The sequence below is a fragment of the Neopsephotus bourkii genome, unplaced genomic scaffold, assembly GCF_033783945.1.
Source record: "Neopsephotus bourkii isolate Nb327-2 ecotype Australia unplaced genomic scaffold, CSIRO-AGI_Nbou_v1 NB_567, whole genome shotgun sequence".
Lineage (NCBI taxonomy): Eukaryota > Metazoa > Chordata > Aves > Psittaciformes > Psittacidae > Neopsephotus > Neopsephotus bourkii.
Window position 1 is genome coordinate 630,475 of NW_026901068.1, and position 19,439 is coordinate 649,913.

Genomic DNA, 19,439 nt, shown 5'->3' on the forward strand with positions numbered 1-19,439 from the left:
GTGTGTTTGATTATGATGTTCCAATGATTGTATTATCATGTTTGTAGTTACAAATTAATTATGCATGTTCTTGATGTGTGTTTTCTAATAAAATCATATTATATTATGCATATATTATATATATATTAAGTTTTCTTAAAGCCCTCCCTATTCTCACCCTCCATAGCCTTGATTATGAACCTCATATAAAAGGCACTTTTGAAAATCAAATAAATCTTTAAAATATCTTTACATTTTAAAAGTCAAAACTAACCCATTAACCAATGACTGGTGCAGACCAGAAAGTACATGTGTTATGTGTTTCTCATGAGAAATTACTTCTGTCAGCATAATTGTAATTGTAGCTGCCTTCTGCTTGCTAGAAAATCCTTTTTCTAAGTCACATTTCACATTACACAAAAAAGTTGAAAAATGAACGTGTCATAAAGCCTTTGCCTTACATGTGCACGTATGCTCATTTTTCTTAGTGAATGGTAGCAGAGAGAGACTTCAGAAAACAATTCAAAGCATATAAGTTAGGACCCTGGTATGAGTGATCCAGAGGTGCCCACTTCTCTCTGCTGACTATGCAGGGATCCCGGAAAGCCTCCTCAGCTTACTCAACTGCCCAGATTATGTGCTTAAAGTTAAAAGACACAGATATCCCTCAGATCTATATTCTGCCTTCAGTACAGCTGAAATGGGGAATCACTTTTCAACCGTCTATGAAATGGGTTTATTCAGGTTTTTTTTCACTGTACATTTGAACTACAAGTATGAAAAGCTTTCAGGAGATACAACTAAGTCATTTAAAAGTGACTACGTTTGATCCCTCTAAAAAACTCAAGTAACGTAGGCTTGCAATGTAAACTTGTTACTCCAAAAATTCCCATTTCATACGTCTTTCATATAGTGGTTTGCTTTATCAGGATCAGGAATGGTGTCCTTCCTGTACCTTAAATATACGTGTTGAAAAGCTGATACTTATTTGCCCATCTGATACCTTTTTATCACATACTAGTGACAGTTACAGTTCTAAGAAGACTGCTAATGTGCAGCCAAAACTACAGCAATATGTATATTGCGTTAGCTGTTGTTGCTCAGTCTTGACTGGGTGTTATCAAGAGATGCCATGTTCACACTGAAAGCTTTTTTTGTACAAACTGTAGGCTTCTTCACAACCAGAATTAGGCTCTGGTTATGGATAACCAGACTTAGCAAAAGACTACAAAAACAAGCCTAAGTCCATACTTACTAAACAAGTTCTTAGAAGTTAGCAATGTCTTCTTACATTGTGCTTAGCACAAAATAAATTCAGCAACCACAAACCTATAGAAATAGCTAACATGGCTGTATCACACCACTGACATCATGCAGTGAGGCATGGCTGCTCCATGTGTGAGGACAAGTTTTGGCCTATCACCCTCTCATCCACAGTTCAACTGCATGCAACACGAGATTTAAGTACATTCCTAAGCTTTGCTGAAGCAAGATCTTACACCCTTATGTAAAGGTGTTGAGGTTATGGCAAGTTTCTTTCGAGTTCAGTGGGTTTCAATAAGGGATTTATTGTGGAAGAGGTTTTCAGGGGGTCTTTGGTTAAATACCAAGTTCCTTCAACGATCTACACAGATTGCAGTATCAATTTGTTAGTCTGACACATGCTCATTCTGTTAAAAGGAGGATGCTACACCAAATAGATGATTTCTTACATTGCTCCATGTAATATAGCTTGCATAATTCATGATAAAAATGGCTTTGAGATGTTATTGCTAGAGAAATTGCAAAACTACATACACATAATAATGTGTAGTAAACTATGCTGTAACATGAGTGTCTTTAAACATTTTAAAAGGAAACATTATAAGCTGATGGTAAATTTTTTGGATGCTGTTTACGTTTGAACTTTTCTCCGTTTTCCTGTAGAAACTTCCGTATCCTCTTCCTGTGTCCCTACGAAGTTTTGTACAATGCAGAACAAGAAATGCTACAGGGATTGTGCTCCACCTTTCTCCTTCCTGCTGGGATATCCTTTCTGTAGAGGAATGAAAAGCATGTAATATTCAATTTAAAATGTTATATTATTCTTTATCTCAGTAATTTTCTGTTATCTACAGCATATCAAGCTGACTACATTGGTTGCAGAAGTACACCACTATTTTTACATTTTTACAATATACAAGTTTCTCAGCCCAGGGTAGCTAAAATCTACCACAAAGTTTCTTGTTTTCCAAAGTCTTATCAAGGGTTCATGTCTAAGCCAAACAAGACAAGAGTGGGTTGGGTTTTTCTCTTCATTGTTTCAAGTGAATTAACAGGAAGAGGGGAGTGCTTTACCTGTCTGACACTAGAGCAATATTCATTAGCTCCCACTTTTCACTTGTCTGTCTGTCCAGACCCTGTCTGCATCCTTGTGGGAATTGTACGGGAATTTCTTAACTCCCAGTAATAAATAAGGAAATCAGTAAGGGCCTTTGATCTGAGTTCCAGCTTTAATTTGTTCTAAAAGTCAATACTTGCAATAAAATAAAGGAACAGGGCTTTAAAAGCTTAGTTAATGTTAACGGACTATTTTCATGAGAAGTCAGTGTGAGCTTTTACCATTGTGCTTAACTCTGTTGGAAGCCTACACACATCTAAATGCAAATGTATATATGTATGTTTCTCATTCAGATCATTTAGCAGTTCTTCCTCATCAATAGCAATAAGGCATGATGGTGGTCAAAATGGAAGAGCATTATTCTGCAGTCTGGTAGACAGGGAGGTCAGAAAACAAACTGATTATTCATTTCAAATGAAGTTTCTGTATGTCAAATAATAAGTTATCCACAAGGCTGTGAAATTGAAATAATGCAAAAGGGCACAGACTTAAAAATACGCAGATGTTTCAGACAATTTGTTGAAATACTTACCAAATAATACTAAGTAGATGTTTTACAATTTACATTTACAGAACAAAACTCCTCCCTCTGTGAGAGTGAGATCTGCTGAGTTAAAAGTTTCTTAGAGTTACCAGTTCTTTATTTTCCCCCCACCTTTTCTGGCAATTTATATGTTTTATTGGCTTGTATATCTTTCTTCTTGTGCTAAATATAACAGGCAAACAGAATAAGGGGAAATGTTCTGACTTGTAGAAAATAAATAGTACGAAGAACAAAATAAGGATGTAGCCAGTAAAATCCATTATTTAAAATTTGTGCCTTTGCTGATTACTAAACTGATTAAGAATTATATGTCAATTTAACCTTCATTTTATCATACCTATTTATATTGTGATGTTCTTGCCTGACATTAATTCTATAAAAATTATTTCTTTAATAATAAGTAACGTAGCACAAGGCTAACAGAAGGCAAGGAATAGTCCCTAAGAAAATCCACTGTGTTTAAAGCTGCTACAATGATGCTGAAAATTGAGATGAGAGTGCACTTTTTTAGGCAAATTCCAAGATCACAGTTAGCAGTGGTAAACACACTTTTGCATGTAACAAACATTTATGATTGTGTTAGAGTAATTTTGCTTTTGTGGTAATGGATTTGACTCCAATTCCAGTTCTGCCCAGGCTCTCTTATGTCTAGATTAACAGAACTATAGTCAAACCATTGGTGTTTCTCTGAACTTTTATTGGGTTAATTATGAACAATTTCAGACACTTGTTGATGTTTCAGAAATAAATGTTGGCTTCCCAATTTCAAAGAGGCAGAAAAATCTTCAGCTCATTTTTTTACAGAAATGAGTCTTGTCATCCCACACTATGTGAGCGGAGGTGAGAGAACCTATATCTGTGCGACTGTAGACATACTTACACACTTTGATGTGTTTGTGTGGTGTCTGCCAGTTCTCCCTGATAGCAGGTAACCCAGCTTTCCCATTTCAGCCAAATTGATGGAAATACTCTCAAAAGTCCAACCAACATTATTGTAGGTTCTATGAAAATTCTGGGAAAATCAGCTCTTCGAATGTTAGTGCTACATCAGGAGGAAGGGTAATTGAGCTCCACAACCCATGGACACAAGTGAGCCCACATGATGATAAATGCCTTAATCATGTGATTAGAGTCAACTGGAGTTTGCTCTTATCAGGCACCAAAAAACACAGCCAAAATATGTAAAACCATTATGAAGCCAGACTTCATTATCTCTTCCTTTCTGGAACAAATTGTTTTCCATAGCTCCACAGAGATATAAACTCTGCTCTTCTTGTCCAACACACACAAGATGCTACTAGAAAAGATTGGACTGTCTTGCAGGTCAGTGTTATGCCAGCTACAGATAATAGTCTTCAGCCTGCTTCTATGTGGTTATATCTTTCTACTTTGGTCCTGGTTCTCTTGATAATCTCGGTTTACCTATCAGAACCTCATGAAACCACATTTCAGAAGGTATAGATAACTGTGTTCTGCTCTCTGAATTAACCTCAAAAGCAGTGCAAACTTTTAAAATGTCTTCCCCCATAGCTTACAGGAGTCTTCTTTCCTTGAGAGCATCATTGTAAAATTGAGTGTGCTAGTGATCTTAACAAGAACAACATTTATTAAAACCAAGGTGAAAACAAAAACAAAAAAATGTGTACTTTAGCCTAATTTATCAGTTACATTTCTGATCAGCTATATTAGATAAGACAGTCTGAGTTTTATAGATGAAAAAAATATAAACAAGTATCTTGGTGAAGAGCTTGCTTCAGTCTCTAGAGGGTTCTCTCATTGCACAGCCAGTCAGTTATTTTTGAACTAGTGGCTTTCTGAACTAGTTTCCCTAATTACATGTATACATAAGGCTGTAAACTCTCCTCTAGGACTGTGAACTTTCTTCTAGGACAAGCAGAAACCAAATCAGCATTAGTTAAAATAGAGATACGAGACATGCAGGTGGTTGGTTTCATTTAATGCTTACATTAGCTCATTTTTCATAGAATTGTAGAATGGTTTGGTTGGAAGGGACCTTAAAGATCATCTAGTTCCAACCTCCCTGCCAGTGAACAGGGGATGCTCTAGTGGAAGACTTTTTATTGAAGGTAAAGAACAACTTCTTAAAAGTTTAGCAACTATTTCAGAGCCTACATTTTCAGATGTCTTTGTTCACTTAAACCTCATTGCAAGCAACTCCAAACAATTATTTCTTCACCTCAGAAAAACTGTTTCATAATTTGATTAAATTAAAAAAAAAAAAAAATCTATGTGAGTGTTTCTGTGAGGATTTGATTGATGTAAAAGCACAGCAAAAAAATGAGTGCTCTGTGTAATTCTGAAAACAGTGAAGCCAGATCATGACTTGTGTCTCCTGTGGGAGGTAACCAAGTTGGGCATTTACCATGGTGCTGAAAGGGTTTCCTTCCTCTTGCCTGTACTTCCCCAATCAGCATGGTCTGCAAGACCTCCATGCACTCAAGAGCCACATCACTAAAACATGGCAGTAAGCTGTATTTAGAACAGGGCTGCATCTGCCTTTCCAGGTTCCACAGTCTCCGCTTCCATTCCTCTCCCACATGCAAAAACGTTCCTTCAGGGACTAATGCTTTCCTCAGTTGAGCAGAACAGCTGTCAAGGGAGTTTATGAAGAAACAAAAATGAATCACAGGCTAAAGATTTATTTAATAATCTAGAAACAGATGCCCTTGAGGATGTGTGGTATAGTAGAAGAAACAGCAACTTTTATGATGCCTGTCTTTCTCCCAGCACGAATCCCCTCTGGCCTGCCTCACTGCGGCTTTGCCAGCTTCTTTTAAGGTAGGTCTGGCAGCTTAGAGACCTCTAGGCAAAAAGGAAATCTGGAATTGTAGCATTTCAGTCCTTTTTAATAAGTTGTTCTGCTCACATAGCAGCTTAATTTCCATGGAGCTCTATCAAAACAATGTTTGTGCCTTTTTTCTAAGATGCATGTTGTTTCATCACTTTTCTTCAAAGTTCTGTGTAACTGTTGAATAGAGTGAAAGAGGGAACTGAGACGTTATGGGTGCCATGGCAAGGGTGCCGGGAAGTGATGAGCAGTTATTGATAATGGTTCTTTGCTTCAGGAATGGAGAACTTACTTAACTGTTCCAAGATCTTTGCTGAACTAGGAGAATATTTTATATCTTTAAGAGACTATTATCTTGCAGTGATCTGCAAATTACTGAACTGTCACCCTTCTCAGGTCTGGAGAAAAAGGGGGGTCATTTGCCTGGAAAATATGTTTTTGTACTTAAATGAGGAGGGAGTGGGAACTCAGGTGTCAAAGTTCAAGCTTATGGCATTATCTGCTAACCTTTTCAATTAAATTGCTTAGAAAGGGGAAGGCAATATCTGCTGGTAAGATATCAATCATCCTGTCACTGTAACAGGTATATGCTATTTGAGTGACTTCAAGCAAGACTCACACTGTCTGGAGATGACAAAGAGTCAGCTGTCTGTGACATAAGAATGGGATTCTTCCAGAGTATAGAAGAGAAAATATCAAAGATGGAAAGGACACAAAAATAATTTAAGTCTGTTATTTCTGGTGTGTTTTTTTTACGCAGCATGAACAAGTTCTACACTGAAGAGCTGTAGAGCAAAGAGCACATTCATTAAAGAAGAAGAGGAGAGGAAAGGAGAGTATAGGATTTGAACTGTGTTCTGCTATATCTAACAGCTTACACTATACACACACTAATATCCCAAATCAGCAGTTATACCCTCAAATGTAGCTGTTTGTGAGCTTATACACCCAACAGAAATTCTGTGTGTTCTCTAGCATTAATGCTTATGCACAGGCTTGTTCTGTACTTAGTGTGTTGTTGTATGAGATTACAGAATACTACTGGGTCCAACATTAGAGGATGTAGAGAATTATTGGTCTGTTAGGTAGGAACTGAGAAAGCTTAGAAATGGCTGCTTTGAGCTGTCATCATTGCCTAAGAAGCTTCAGAAAGACCTTGAATTGATGTGCCAAATTCATTGAAGAATTAGAATCCGTACCTCTGTGTGTAACATCTTACATGTCTTAAAATTCTGAAGAAGAAAAATGGGTAACAACCAAACTCCTGGTTATAGTCAGATACATACTTGGTATTTTTTGAGGAAGTCTGTATTTTGAACATCAAAGTTCACTGAGAATGAAGCTTAATTTGCTAGTGGGAATAAGGACTGTAGCTGTGTGTGCTAAGTGTTCAACAGGTAAGGATGAAGCTTCTAATCCCACTTTTTTCTGTGTGGGTTTTCAGGTGTGGCTTTTATTTTGTTATTCCTTGGGATGAATCTTATATTTAGCAGATCAGTTGTACAATTTTCTAAACCTTTCAGCTTGGAAACAACCCACACACTGTGGTAGGGTGTATGTGATGTTAATATCTGGAAATTTCAAAGTAGCCTTATTCTCTGATTCATAAAAAAAAAACAATCATCCTTTTAAGTAGCATGATGGTCAGCTGCAGATAATACTACAGCCTCATTAGGGCCAGAATTCAGCAAGGAAATTTGTGATGAAGATAAAAAGTCATCTTTCCAAGTCACCTCTAGTTTTTTTTTCACCTATGATGCAGAGATTTCCTTTGGCTAGTTAGGATTATTTTGTTTGCTCTCTTCAAGTCATGTCAGTGTTTTTTGGCTTCTGCAAATCCTTGCTCAATTTGTTCTTTTTATTAATTTTTTTCATGCTTATGATGCTGTATTTTCACCTTATTTTTCACCTTTTAAAATATGTTGTTTTCATATTTTGAGCACATATCAATAAATCTAGCTTTCTTTGCCAAAAAAAAAAACAAACCACAAGTTTTACAGGTCTGGATTTTATTTTATATTCACGTTTAGATTTCCTTCACATCTGTTTCTTTTTTGCAAGTATTCTGAGGGAATAGTGCACTTTGCTTACCTTTTTTTTTTTATGAAAACACTCAAATTCTGTTCCTATTTAATTCAAAGTCATGTTCAGCTATCTGAAAAATAAAATCCGTTTTCAGCTCATTCTTGTTTCAAAATAAATAAGACTATGGTTTTAGGAGGCAGAGAGGAAGTTATGCCCTTTTGACCCAAGGAGCTAAGAGGAAGGTTGGGAGGAAGATGATAAAGAAAAAGCAAAGGAGGGCATGATTTGCATGCTGTGGTCATAGATCTTTAAAGTTTTAAATTATCCCAGTAGGAGGTATATGGGGAGCAATCCCAAGCAGAATGTGGAAACATGTTCTAGTCCACCACACTGTTCTGATTTTTTCTCCCTGTTCCCTGGAACCACAGTTTGGATATAGCTATTTCAGCACATTTCATAAAAGGTGAGGGTTCTGTGATCCTTTCAACAGGTTCTGGTTGGAATTAGTGTTTCTGTGCACTAAATGCTCCTGAACAATTACGTCAGTCTAGGAAGTGCACATTAGCATGGAAGTGGAAGCCTCAGCTACACAGATAGTTGAGATCATGATTCCTTTTCTGGACCTTCTTCTTCACTCTTAATCATTTCATCATTTTCTTCCTTTTATATATACATTTCTCTCCCTTGCAGCCTTTTGTCTTTTTCCTTTGTATTTATTCTTTTTACACCTCCCAGCCCTCTTGGTAACCTTTCAATGCCTGTTGGAAAGGAAAGGGACAAAGCTTATCTTTTGCCATTCTGCAGATGAAAATCCAGACGATTCATGCAAAGAGGTACAAAAAGATAGAAGGAAGGGGGGCTGTTGCTATGGGAGTCTTCTCTGCTTCCACCCTTCTGAAAAGGCTTATCCTTGGAGAGCCCTGCAGGATTCTGGGGACTCAGGAGAGGGAAGGGCTCTGAAACTCTTGCCTGAAGTAGAAATCAGGTAACTTAATCCTCCTTTTATCCTACAGGAACCTGAGGATGAATGGGTGTGCACAGCAAGTGTGACAGCAAGGCAAGAAATTAGAAATAGTCCTGTGGAGTAGAGGGTTAACAGAGAAGAATGGACAGGGATATCAGGGCTGTGCTATACACATCTCCTTGGTGTGTGGAAGGATAAAGAAAGGCAAGGAATGGCTCTGACCCTCACTTGCATTGGCCAGTAGGTACAGCTGGACAGTGAAATAAGTTACTCCCACCACTGAGTGGACAAGGACCTGGGGAGGAAGTCTTACTGCCAGCCTGACCCAGTGCTCCTTCTGGCCCCGGGCAGCTGAATACAGAGTCAGAAGTGCCCAGCTAGTAAAGCAAAGCAACAAATTGCATATAGGCCTTTCTCATAAACTCAGTAAGGTTTTCAAAGTCTATGTCATGACATCTTATGCCTTGCCATAGATTTTTCTTAGTGAGTCAAGCACCTGGTGCAAATAATTATCTACTGCAGTGAGTTAAACTTTTCTTTAATTAAAACTTTCTCCAAGCATCTCAGACATTTGAATTTGTTACCTTTATATTTATTAAACCAAACTTTCATACATCTCTCATACATGGATTGAAGTGTTATTGGAGCTTAGATTTTCAGGCATTTATTCCAGGCAAACATAAGCTTAATAAATGTCTGAAGATTGTGATGAAATTGTGGCAGAGAAGAATTTAGTCCAGTCTCTTCAGAATCCGGAAATATATAGGCAGCTATAATAACCTTACTTCATACTTGTGTGAGTAGACGCATACAAATTTCTCATCTGACTTCATTCTTGTTGACCATATTTGACAGCTGTTATATATAACTGTGCACTTAATATCTTCCCGATACATTTGACAATGAATAAAATGTAAAGTTTCTGATAAGGTGAATTGTATGTTTCCACTTAAATCTTCATTCATCATTAGTTTCTTTCGTTTGGTTTCTTTAGAAATGTCCCAGTATTTTGCCTACTGTGTTTGCAGTATACCTGTACTTAATGCTCTTTTGTTTCCTTTGTCTAGCACAAGATGCTGTTATTCCACAAAGTCCCAGGGAGAGTAAAAGAACGGAGAAAAAATGTTAATTTAGGGAGTCAATCTGCTCAGTGTTTTGTCCCAGCATCCTGTCCTCCTGCTGCTTTTTACATGACCTTTTGCACTGTGCAGAATTCATTACTATTGTAAAAAACATGGGTTTATTTCTCACAGAATTTCAAGAAACCCATGCCCTGTTTTGAAGTAGATTAGATTCACAAAATGGCAAAACTATGCCTTCTCCTAAAGCCTCAATTCAGTAGCAAGTTAGCTAATTAGACCTTCTAAACAAAAATACCCTAGGAATAACACCGAGCAGAAGGAAAGGAGAAAATACCATGATTGCTATTTGATATACCATTTCACTGCAGGACAGCACAGGAACCCTAACCAGGTCAAGACTACATTGTGTCTGTCAGGTGCTGTACACAATAAATAGCAGTTCCTGCTTCAGGAAACATGAAATTTGTGCATATATTTATAGCTGGGTTTGTGGCCCCATGGTAACTCATTTTGTGCTTACCTCTACAAATGCTAGTGTAGCACCCAGAAATGTTTGTTGCAGGACACAAACACCTGTGGTTTTCCCCGGGCTGAATCCCTGTATAGTTTCACTTCCACAGAAGAGTAATAGCACCTTAGTGTAAATGGAGTGGAGTAAGACCCTAAACACTGAGTTCTGTAACTGAAAGACACTTTATATGTATATATGTTTACTGAAAGGCCTTTCAAAGAGGCATAATTATGCAGGCATCTCTGTGTAATTTGCCTGGGTCAATGCTAATATTAGAAAGCACTTATTCTGTGTGTCAGATGTATTGCTGCAGTGTGTAGTCCCTGGCCTGCCTGTCTGTAATAAATCACTCTACAGAAGAACTAGACTAACCTGTATCTGTCTCAGCTGCTTTAATTGCAGACCACAAATACTGATAGAAGCTAAAATGTTTGCTCTGTCTAGACTGAGTGGAGAAATGGAGGCGCACATTGCGTTTGGTCTTTGAGGAGTACCTTCTGCTCCTTTTAAGGAGGCCAAGTCTACACACAACACCAGAAATTACAAAAATGGTTCCTTAAAAATCATTTAGATTAAAAATCATCTAGGTTAATATGAAATAATCAGGTTTGAGGGTGTACTTTCAGTCTGGAAGAGCATTTAGTGTCTCTGGGAAATGCTGGGTCAACTGTCCACCCAGAAGTAAGAGTAGGAGGTGGGACAGTGCCACCTTCCTTGTCCCATCCTAGAGGGGTATGGTCCTCCACTCACTGAAAGGAGCCAAGAATGCGCAAAGGCTGTCATTGGAGGCACACCATGCCGTCCTGTCTCCAGCATCCCTCCTGCAATCCCGGCTGCTGCAAGGGCAGGCAGAGCCGCCCTGGCCATCCAGGTGACAGGGGTGAATCTGTGACCTGAACCAGTAGCCAGTGATCAGGTTGCTGCTGTGAGGTCTCTTCCTGCAGACAGGCAGCTGTGAGGAGGGATGTGAGGCCACATCTCCAGAGGACAGGGGCAAGGAGGCGAGGCCCTGCATGCAGTGGTGTGAGCGGGGTTCCTGTGTGTTTCCCTCCACCAGGAAGCTGGGCACCCTCTTTTACTGGAATTACATTAAAAATGGCAGCCAAGGACAAGCACTGGATTATTTGCCGTCCAAAAGCCCCATGGCACTCAGAGCTTTTGGGTGGCAGGAATGGGCATGCTGGGCTGTGAGTCAGCCTCACTCTCCTCAGCGAGCCTATGGCCACAGTTTGAGGGGGGGCAGTCACCATCTTGCACCACAGTGCAGGCCTCTGGGCTGGGATGTGTTTTGTGTTCATGTTTGTACTGACTGCTGGGGGCTGGGGTGTCTGTCACAGCACCTCAGCTCTTCTTTGTGGAAATTGTGCTTTTCATTGAAGGGAGAAAGTCACTTTCTAGATCCCAATGTGACTAAAAGGCTCAGGAGCCAGCAGGCATATGAGAACAACTCAAATTACATTTGATTTGGCAGGAGGAAGTAGGTTTCCCTCAGGCACCTCCAGCACAAAGAAGACTAATTCATGATCCCTCCAAGGTGGGGTGGGCCATGCTGTGGCTGCATAGCATGGGGCAAAGGGGCCTTCACCTTGTCTTCATGAGGGACTGTAGTGCTAAGACAAGGGGTAATGGGTTCAAACCTACACAGGGGAAGTTCAGGTTAGATGTGAGGGAAGAAGTTCTTTACTGTGAGGGTGGTGAGGCACTGGAATGGGTTGCCCAAAGAACTGGTAAATGCTCCATCCCTGGAGGTGTTCAAGGCCAGGCTGCACAGAGCCTTGGGTGACATGGTTCAGTGTGAAGTTCCCCCAGCAACTGTGGGAAAGCACCCCAGTGGGAGAGCTCCATCCAAATCAGCACCCCTGACCCAGACTCCTCACAGCCCCAGTGGTCCTGCCTGTGGTGGCCATCAGCACCAGCCACGTTGCTGCCAGCAGCCATGGGGGCCCCTTACGCCGCAGCTGATCTGGAAGCCAAAGGCAGGAATTCCTGACTTGGCTGACCCGAGTCCAAACAACTGAGATTAAGAATGAAAAAAAAAAATAAAAAAAATAAAAAAGCAGTTAACCCTTTTCAACTGAGTTAATAATTGATGCGTTTTCCAGTCTTGACTCTTGTCTGTCTGAGAGCCGGAAGCAATGCTCCTGGAAAATCTTTGAGACACTGTTTTCACATGTTGCTTTGGCCCATGAGGGTCACAGAAAGCCCACCACCTGGGAAACCCAGGGCTGCTCAGCTTGTAAAAACACAAGCACCCACACGGCCGTGTCCATCCTCAGAGGCCAGGACTGACAGGCATCAATCTGGAGAAGGCTTTAAAGGGTTACCGGGCTGCAAGAGGGAAGGGTGGGGAGCGGAAGGCACGGGGGGGGGAACCGAGGTTCTCTTACAATCGTCAGATCAAGTCACAGGGTGGAGGAGGATTTTCCAGATCCTTTGACCTTAGGGCTGGGGAGTGAAAGGAAGAGGAAGCACATTTGCACAGATCCTCTGTCCGAGCTTCCTCAGGGAGGGGCTCGGGCCTCCTGGCCTTTTGCTGCATGCAGGGCCACGCACACACATACACACAGCTAAATAAACACGGGAATGAAGTTCAAAGTAGACCCACAGTAGAAAACCTAATCTACAGGAACCGCTATTAACACTTGTGTTCACCCGGGCCCCCCCCCCCCCCCCATATCTTAAACATAAGTGTTTAACCAGCCATAAAATAAAGTATTTGCTGGGTACCAGGAATACCTTGCAGTCCTATAGCACTTTCTAAGATTTTTTTCAATCACATTATGAGCCATTAAGCCTGATTATGCCTTTGGGTAGGCACTTCAGATGACTCAGAGAGGTAGGGAAACTGAGGCATAAGCCATAAATTAGTTGGTGGGGTCATTTGGGAACCCTGTGGTAGAGCTGGACAGGGAGCAAAGACCCCGTAGATGCCCATCACTTACTTTGCTCCTGATCCAAACAAAGCCCATTGAAAGCACCAGGAGTTTTGTATTGACCTTAAATAGGTTCTGGCTTAACCTCCTCTGCTACAAAGATGTCATCATTTGTATTTTATAGGATATCTGTCCTGCAGAACAGGTGTTTGAATCCTCAGTATTTTGGGACAGTAAGACATATTAGAAATAGGCATGAGAGAATCTCTCTGATTTCCCCATTTTACTTTTTCCTCATGAAGTGATTGTCAAAAGTAGCAATTTAAAGGTTCATTAACAACACAATCAAACCAAATAGCTCCTGGTTTTCTCTTTGTCCTCTTGGGTTTTGGGGTTTGTTGGTTGTTGTTTTTTTCCTCCTTATTTTGTTTTCAAGCTACAGGAAACCTTCATATGGGCCATTTTAGATTAGACACAGCATCCAGTGACTCTCCCTACAGTAGATTTTAAAGAACAATTAGGACATTATAACTGTAAAGAGGCACACAGACCTGCAAAATCATTCAGTAGTTTATGTTTCCTAATCCTGAATAATTCACCTCCTGCAGAACATTAAAATAATAACCTAGCATGCAAGGAATTCATGTCCTTACAGTAGCAGAACAACTGCCCCTGCCAGAGTGTCAAATTCAACAAGTTTTTTTTCTGTTCCACATTATAATTGCGTGTGTGAGTGTCTGCAGCAGTGTAGCCTCTTGGCAGGTGAGCCAGCTGAAGGTAACTAAAACTTTTCCTGAGTCACTAAGTTAATTTGGTGAGGGTAGCAGTCATGTTAGCATCCATTAGCTCTGTGACTGGATCTTCATCTCAAATGGGAAAGCAGTTCTGTCCCCCTAACTGTTGGTCTGACCACTTCTCAGCAGCTGCACATTTTTGGTTTGTCTGACTTTTTGTAACACATCTAGGACATTCTGTTTGTTTTCTATTCACCTGCACTCCTACATCTCTTATTTTTATTGATCCTATGATGTTGATATACAGAAATTATATAACTCTTCAAGTGACTGCGTATTTTAGTTTTTGACACAAGGCGGTGTTTACCCAACATTCTGTTCATCACAGCACAGAAGAAACAGCCCCTTTAAATAGTGATTTACAAACCTTTCGATCTGACATTTTCATATCAGAGAACCCTTGGTTCTGATAAATGAGCCAATTCATCTGAACATTGGTATGCTCCGTCTTTTTAGTATTTCTTTCACTCATCAGCTTTGGTTTAGTCTACATATTTCTTCCTCTTGCTTCTGAGTACTTTACTCCCATGAAAGAGGCAATATTTATTGGCTGTTACCTTCTGGAGGTCTAAATTTTATTGCAACAAGATAACAGATAACAATAGGCCATTTCTGATTAGATTAGATTTTATCTCCATCCATTGGAAAAAAAATATAATAAAATCACAATTTGCATAGATAAAAGAACCTAGACAGAATGAGAGCATTACAACCCTTTCATTCAGAAAAGTTTACAGTTGCCTGTGAAACGGCTTTGCTGTCAAGTGGTCTGCCAGTAGCAAAACACAGGCTCCAGCACATCTTGCCCATTGCTGGATTTCTATCAGCCAGATCATGGTGCAGAGTCAAGTGCACTTACGCTGGTGAATGACCTCTTCCAGGTCACCTCCATCCAGCCCCATCCTGCAGAATGTAAAAGCCTGCAAGCTGGACTTCTGGACACAGTGTCAGAGCATCTTTAGTATCAACAATTCATCCAGTAGCTGCAATTTGCTGGTGGTGTACCTGTACTTGTACAATGGGAAAAAGCTCCCTTCAGTACAATAATTTTGCTTGCTTGTTCTTTGCTTGCTGACTGGGGCAGTACAGCCACATCACACTGATGCTTGTCTCAGCACCAGTCACCAACAAAAGTAAAGTCCAGTTCCAGGTCTTAAGATAGGAAGGTGCTCCCTGAGACAGGTCACTCCTTTCTGTCCACGACAGCACCTTACCTTAACATTTACACCCTCTTGGAGTAGCAGTGTTATTACCAATAAGAGGAACTCAACAGAACTAGATTAAACCATGCCCCTTACTCACAGAAGAGATGGGAACAACTGCAGGCTTTGTGAGTGGAAACCAAAGGCAAATCTCATTTCTGCAAGTCAGCATTTCTTTAGTAGCATTTTAAACATATACCAGGGAGTCTGAAGCAGTAATACATGTTCTGAAGCTTAGTCCTGTTGCCGAGGAGAGGAAGAGAACAGTCTTTCTTTCTGAGACTGCTATTCCTCCTGCCTTATGCTAGGGAGGCACCTGGACCTGATGTCACAAGCTCTTCCATCAGCAACCTTAACGATGATGCTGGTAACTCCTTCCTCTCCCCTCTCTGGAGCCACCTGGAATGGGATTCCCACAGGAGGTCTTTGTGATGTGAACAACCCACTGTGAAAACTGAAAACCAGCACAAAGGAGCTTGCTGTTTCCTCCCCAAGGTCAGGAAGAAAAGCTTCCAACTTCTCAGTTGCATGTGGACAGAGTAGTCATATTTGTCTTGTCTTGAGGTTCCCAAGAGAGGCCAAAACTAAGCTACAACAGAATTTTACATTTCAGCAAGGATATACTGTGGTCTTTCAAGGAAAAATAAAAACAGTGCTGCTGTTCATAGCTTGAGCCACCACTGGAGCAACACGGCAATGTCTTTTTCATAAGCCAGATTGTCTGTACTTGCTAACAGGACCAGTGCTCTCACATGAAATCAGACAGCTTTTGTTCTCTGTGAAGCTTGCACAACTCTCCCATCTTTCCACCTGCAACAAGCACTTCAACAGCTTTGGTCATGCTTCCTCTGTGTGGGGTCCTCTACTCTGTGCCATTTTATGAGACTTTTAATGCTATGCAGGCAGAAATTTGAGTCAAAATCCCAGATCGCATTTTAGAAATACTTTGCAAATCCAGAGCGTACTGCCTACCGCCAGTTGAGCATTCTGAGTTACAAAAAGCAGTGGACATTGTTTAGAGGGCTTATATTTCTTAGCAATTTGTAAACTATTATGGTGTTGAGTTAATTTTTGCAGTGTTTTCTTTTTTCCACCTGATTTCCATATGACCACTCTTACAAGGCTTAAGAGGCAATCTGCTAATAGTGAGGTCAAAATCTAGAAATATGGTGAAATCTTCTATTAATTCCAGCTCTGAGATAGTGGTGTACAATGAACTATAGCTATCAAACATCTGAAAATCTGAGATGAGCAAGAAAAAGCCTTAAAAATTGTTCGGGCATGATTTCTGAAGCAAAAAAGGGAAGTGTTTGGTGAAATGCATCTGTATGAATCCTCATTTCTTCTGACTTTACTACTCTTCTAACAGGAAAATATTGTGAGCCTGACTTCACTAAAATTTTCATATTCAAAATTCCAGTCCTGGAGTAGAACACCTAGTTAGCTGTTAACTAACTAGGAGGATTAGGTTGAAGGCATTCAAACCTGCTCCTGGGGAAGCAGCAGCATGTGGCATCCATGACTGTGGGTAGTTTAGAGGTGTGCCAGCAGGAGTGCAGAGTTGGGATGCAGGCCAGCACCACTGCTGGGGCACATCACAGAGTGGACTTGCACCTAGGCAGGAGAAGGCAGCAATGGCCCCACACTGGAAGCATGCTGCCAGGCTGCCTTCCTCCCTCCCCATCTGCTGGGAAGGTGGATATGATCAAGCCAATTGTCCTGCCCATTAAAACAACTGGAACAGCAATTGCAAAGTGAAGGTGAGACTGAGAGGGGTCAGTGGCAATGCTTGGATGTGACGGATTTGTTTAGCTTGTCACAGAAATGGACACTAGCGTTTAAATTTCAAATGCATTGGTCTCTGCAAGAGTTATGGTTTTCAGCTTGTGATTTCCTCTAAAAAATATTTATCTCTTTTATCCTTTTATTGTTTTGTTAGGCTTTTTTTTCAAACAGTTAAGGACACTTGGATACTGACACTGGAGAATGAATTATTCTATGGCAGGAGGCAATAATGAGTAAATTCATTCATTTTTCTTTCAGAGAGTAGGGAGCAGAGGGTAGGGAGACAGGGGAGGAAGCGCTAAATGTTCAATTGACCAAATGAACTAATGGGCTAACCTTTGGGGGATGCTTTATATGACATATTACCATGCAATTAAATGGTAGTATGGTATTATAGTATTATCAAATTCCATTTAATTTCCTATAAGCTCTCATGATGAAAATGCAGGTGAAAATTGATTCTATTGATCTCTCTTGCTCTGATGTACTGAACAGTCCTCAAGTGGACAAGTGACTGTTTTCCTTAGGTTAGTTACATGAGTGTCATCTGGACTTACACACTGTAAGGTAATGATTTGCTCATGTAAATGGCTTCACTGAGGCAACTTCATGTATGCGTGCCTCCCTCCTGGGGCATACTTGAGATATCATATTAGTCAATGTAGAATGAGGATAGCTTGCAATGTTTTTGTTTTATATACTAAATTTTTGTTGTTGTTTTCTTACAGTATTGCCAAAATCCACGAGGATGACTAATATTTTTCAGAGTACATAAGTGAGTCACTTTTTAAAGTGGTTAAAAAAACACTTTAGAAGATTGAAATGCTATGTTTGTGTGTGTGAAATTAGTACCACAGGTTTAAACAGCATTGTTTTGCCTTCTTGTATCAGTCTTCAACCACTAACACTCTCTTCAGCTAAGGACCACATCTTACAGTCACATTCAAAAGTAAATACTCACTTAAAGCATAAACAATCAATAGGATTGTGTGAATGAAGGAGGTTAAACTAACATAGGAATGCATTGCAAAGTAAGAATGCAGCTAAATATATTCTTAAATACTCAAGGCTTCAATGAAGATCTCAGTTGTTCGTCAGTTACTACTGCACTGAAGAACCATTATATCATATTTCTCACATTATGGTGAACTTGACTAGGTTTCATGCTAGTCTCAAATTTTGTCATTCTCAACGTTTGTCATTCTCCTTCAGTTCTCTCAGCATCTGTAGCGTACATGGTACACCACCACTATCAGTCTTGAGAGGAATGTAATCTGGAGAAAGGAAGGAGCACAGAGGGTCAGGACTGAGCTGAGCAGAAGAGCTGTGGCAAAGATTACCCAGGATATGCTGAGACCATGTTAACTCCTACTTACTGATGTTAATTTGTCATTTTCATGAGTGTCATGACCAAATAAATTTACAAAAACATAATCCAGATTGCCAGGGCAGAGCAACACTGATCACAGGGCTCCTTTAGCATCCTGTGTATTATTGGCCCAGAGCCACTGCCAGCTGCAACATTTTTTCTGCTAGAGAGATGAAATTGCTGCTCCTGAATGCACACAAATATTTTAAACAACTGACACAATATAAAGCAATGGATATAAGGACATAAGAAATAAAACAGCTTTTTGGTGAGAGAGCAGCAGCCCGGTAAATCCCATCTAACTTTGAATAGAGCCTTAGTCCTAACACTGACCTCTTACATTTGTGTATAGGTTCGATAGCAGTCACAACAGTTTTCAGTCTTGGTTTTCCTCTCACCCATCTGTTACTAACACAGCACATACTTGACATTACTGTTCCACTTCACCAGAGACCTGCCAAATAAAAATTCTCTTTTATTTACATGACTAATAACTACTAATAATTTGTATTTACAGCACATTACACCTTCTCTTGAAAACTGAAAGCACTTCATAAATATGAGGAATGGAGCTTTTTGATACTTCTGAGAGGCAGTGTGTCATTTTCCCTATTCGAAAATACACAAGCTATTGCAGATGAAGTGTCACATTCAGTGTTATGGTTGAAAGAGAAAGGCAGAGCCTTGAAGAGACTGTGAGCCCCTTAAGTGCTTTTGCCACAGAATCACCCAGCAGTAAATGAGAAAACTGCATGCACCATGAAAAGGGCAGTCACACTGAAGGTTGTCAGTAGCAGTACCTATGAAATACTAAGCAATTTTAGAGTCAAAGAATGTTTATGAAACCTGTTTATTTAAAGTATTTCCCATGGGGAATTTTGCATCAGATTCAAACTGCTAAATAGAGGGGGAGAGTGCTAAATAGAGGGGAAGGGTCAAAGCTACACTGACTAGCAAATGTGGGAAATAACACAGCTATGGTTCAACACGAGGGATGCTGATAACTGGAGACTTCAGTCCTCAGCATACCTCAGCATACTCCTGCTGACTTGACGCTCCTCACAGTGGAAAAGATCTTGCACAAAAGCACTTTATGGCACTGAAGTGCTCAGTAGGGTCCCT

At 40.2% G+C, this 19,439-nt stretch overlaps 1 long non-coding RNA gene across 1 annotated transcript; it reads right to left on the reverse strand.

The window, feature by feature from the left end:
- Positions 1–1,680: 1,680 nt before the first annotated feature.
- On the reverse strand, positions 1,681–12,857 carry LOC133211107 (uncharacterized). The gene is made up of 2 exons (XR_009725110.1): positions 12,505–12,857; positions 1,681–2,014 (listed from the first exon to the last, which is right to left on the reverse strand). It is a non-coding gene; the product is annotated as an uncharacterized LOC133211107 (long non-coding RNA).
- Between the last annotated feature and the right edge of the window lie 6,582 nt (positions 12,858–19,439).